The 3,591-nt window shown below is 34.1% G+C and overlaps 1 long non-coding RNA gene across 4 annotated transcripts; it reads right to left on the minus strand.

Annotated features, from left to right (window-relative positions):
• Positions 1 to 1,051: 1,051 nt before the first annotated feature.
• On the minus strand, positions 1,052 to 3,331 carry LOC309505368. Of its 4 annotated transcripts, XR_014208405.1 has the most exons (5): positions 2,942 to 3,331; positions 2,687 to 2,751; positions 2,528 to 2,586; positions 2,341 to 2,444; positions 1,052 to 2,155 (listed from the first exon to the last, which is right to left on the minus strand). It is a non-coding gene; the product is annotated as an uncharacterized lncRNA (long non-coding RNA). The 4 variants fall into 4 exon arrangements; XR_014208406.1 differs by having other exon boundaries at positions 2,528 to 2,751; XR_014208407.1 differs by lacking the exon at positions 2,942 to 3,331 and having other exon boundaries at positions 2,687 to 2,892.
• Between the last annotated feature and the right edge of the window lie 260 nt (positions 3,332 to 3,591).

Raw genomic sequence — 3,591 nt, forward strand, 5'->3', positions numbered from 1 at the left:
AGTCTTGTCACCAAGTAGTTTCTTCTTTTACATGAGAAGTATGAAGATTATTTGTCACAGGATTTGACAGCAGGCAGTGAAACTTGCTGACTGTGAATTGTATTTTCTACATTGTACTATGAGTATCATTCACTAAAAACAGCTAAATGCATTATTAACATGTTAAGAAGCCTACAGAAGTTACAATAAAATACAATACAATACAATATTTATTTATAAAGCACATTTAAAAACAACTAAGGCTGACCAAAGTGCTGTAAAGAACAGAAGAAAGAGAAAAAAATCAATAAAGTAACACAAAACAATAAATAAGCAATAATCGTATCTGAATCAAGGAGTATTAAAGAAAATAAATAAGTATTTAAAGAAGATTTGAAGGTGGAAACAGAGGGAGCTAATCTAATGGTAGACTGTTCCAAAGTTTTGGGCCTGCAGTCGCAAAAGCACGATCGCCTCGTTTTTTTAAGTCTGGATTTAGGCACAATGAGTAGACAGTGATCACTGGATCTCAGGGTTCTAGAAGGAGTGTACGGACAAAGTAGATCGGTCAGGTACTGAGGGGCCAATTTGTTCAGGGCTTTATAAACAAATAACACAATTTTCAAATCAATTCTAAATTTGACAGGTAGCCAGTGCAGTTTGGATAAAATAGGGGTGATCGACTCATACTTGCGGGTCCCAGTGAGGAGTCTAACAGCTGCGTTTTGCACTAGCTGAAGACGGGAGAGGGAAAGTTATGAAATGAATCATGATTAATTATTGTAATCTATTGCCAGCTCCAAAGTTGTAACTTCTGTTTTGCTGGCTTAACGAAGCATACTTAATATTTAAGGTTTATGGGAATCACTGATGATCAAACATAATGGCCTGGTTTCACAGACAGGGTTTAGATTAAGCCGGGGTTAGGCCTTAGTTCAATTAAGACATTTAAGTTGCTTTTTTTAAAAACATGTCTTAGAAAAAAACATTACTGATGTGAATCCTGAGACAAAACAATGGCACTGACAAATTTTAAGATACACTGTTAGACTTTTCAAGGGTTTTTTACAGTAACTTACTGGCAACACTGTTGCCAGTAAGTTACTGTAATTAAGAGTTACAGTACCAAACCGTATTTCAGTTTTGTGTAATACAGTGCATTACTGTAAAAACGAAGCTAATCAGTACAGTGCATTACTGTAAAAACTAAGCTAATCAGTACACTACTGTAATTATTTTTATTTGTACTAAATATAAATTAGATTTGATAATTTTGATATATGATTAATTTTATTTTTATCCTACATAAGTACTACTTTCATACAAACCAATTAGACAAAGTTATCACAAAATACAATTTTTTTATTTAAAACATTTCATATATATCACAAAATAAACATGCCAATGCTGGAAATGATGTGTGAAATTTTTACACATTAATGGGTAAGTTTAGAGACAACATTTTTTGTGTTAATTTTAACTCATTCATTGTGTTAATGATTTTAACAAAGTAAATATGTCAGAGAGGTTAGCACAAAGATGTGTAAACGTGTTAAATTAACACATTATGTGCTGTCCTTCACTGCAAACATTTTTGAAAACATACATAAAATCATAAACAAAACATTAGCATTTGACTAAATGAATGTAGAGTCATTGGTTGTTTAGCTTATACAAGTATTATAATGAAATATCAACCATTACATTCATAAAACTGCAGAATATAAATACATTAAGCATTCAAAAAGGAAATGTCCAAAACAGGACAAAACACAGTTCTTTTCACAATACATGACACATAACCCCACCTTAAAAATAATTTCACTTATTTCCAAAAATGTGTTGGATTCATGTACACTGGTGGCCAAAAGAAGTATTTAAGTGGCGTAATGTTTTTGAAAGAAGTCACTTTGATGCTCAAGAAACATTTATTATTATTATCAATGTCTGACTGTCTACTCCATCTTTTCTACAGCATAGGAGTAAAAGTCATCATCAAAATAATCTTTAAAAAGCCAACACAATGTTTTTGTCCACCTTTGTGAATAAATGAACTTCTCCAAAGATTGGTTCCTGTTCAGAACTTGATTGACAACATCAGAGTGTTCCCTGGTCTGCATGCGTGCCCACAAACACAAATGTACTCAGTCCTTCAGAGGAGATCCCGGTTCCAAAACTATATGAGAGAGAGAGAGAGAGAGAGAGAGAATATTAGTGTCACATTATTTTTAACCTCCTTTTTTGTTAATTTTTATTATTATTTTCACAAAAACTTAATATATATTTGTAAACAGCTTTTGTCAATAAATAGCATACAAAAGAACTAAATTAAATTATGCCAGATTAAATTTTAATACTTACAAATCCTAAATTCTGTCCAAAAATGCTGAGATGCATAGAAAGAAGTTGAACGACTGAAATAGATGATTTTAGCCCATTTCAGCTTGTCTGCAGTGAAGGAGTACCTGTTTGAGACAAATACACAGTAAGATACATGCAAGAAATCACTGTGTGATGATCGTTCTCCTTCCTACAGTAGTTAACCCACCTGTGCGCTGATATTAGGACCTTCCTAGTCAGGTGGAACTGCAATGGTAGAGTCGCTGGCTAATAAAATATAAAAATAATGCAAAAATATAAACTTAAGTTGTTTAGAATGCTAGATTTGGTCTGAATGAATTAGTGAGAGTTTTACTGCAGTGCTTACCTGGATACATTTAATCTGGTGAGACTGAACAAAGACAATGGTCCATCTTCTGATTGGTTCATTTGCTGTGTAATAAAGTTAGACATAATGCAAAGGTCACTTATTTGATATAAAGTTAGCCAATTTTATAGAGATTTTATAAGATATTGTTAGCTACCTAGTCTGCACCAGTGGCTCAAAAGCAATTTTCACATAGTGTATGCTAATCATTTCAGCAAACTTATCTCAAAATATATCACAAATGGGCTGGCCTACCTCTGGAATCTTGCTGGAAGTCACTGGCGCGAATTGGCGCTTTGTTGCAGTTGCCTTTAAACACAAAAATGGAAGTAAATATTAAATTCCATAAAAAAAAAAAAACTATAATATGGTATAGTTTGCAAACTAATGCTAAAACTATAAAGGTTCTCATCAGTAGGCCAACATTAGGATATAAACAGAATTTCACATTAGTTTATTCACATTTATTGTTAATGTAAACGCGTTGCTCGTTGGCATATTTTAACTCGACAATTCAATAATCTAACAAAGTGTGTAAAATGAAACGTTAGCTCAGTTTACCATGGTAAAGTTCGTTACCGCCATGTTGACGACGAGTAACGTTAGGCTAACGTTAACGTTATTACATACGTTAAACTGGGCACAATCCTGTCAACATACACAGAATGTTTTTGTTTTTTTTTACCTTGCTTGCTGATCTCTCTCTCGGTGAAGTGAATTCCGTCTCTTCCCCGGGCCAGACACGAACGTCGCGATCCAACAAAAGACAGACCCCATTACCTACACTGGATGCTCTGACGCGACACGACAAATCCCAGACAGTGTAGTGATGCGCCGCGGCCGTTATAGTTCAGACGTAGTCCGATACGAGTCCAAGCGCTCGCACTAGTTCTTACAAGGGATAA

The sequence above is a fragment of the Leuciscus leuciscus genome (genome assembly GCF_965113295.1).
Source record: "Leuciscus leuciscus genome assembly, chromosome: 9".
In the NCBI taxonomy this organism is placed as follows: Eukaryota; Metazoa; Chordata; class Actinopteri; order Cypriniformes; family Leuciscidae; genus Leuciscus; species Leuciscus leuciscus.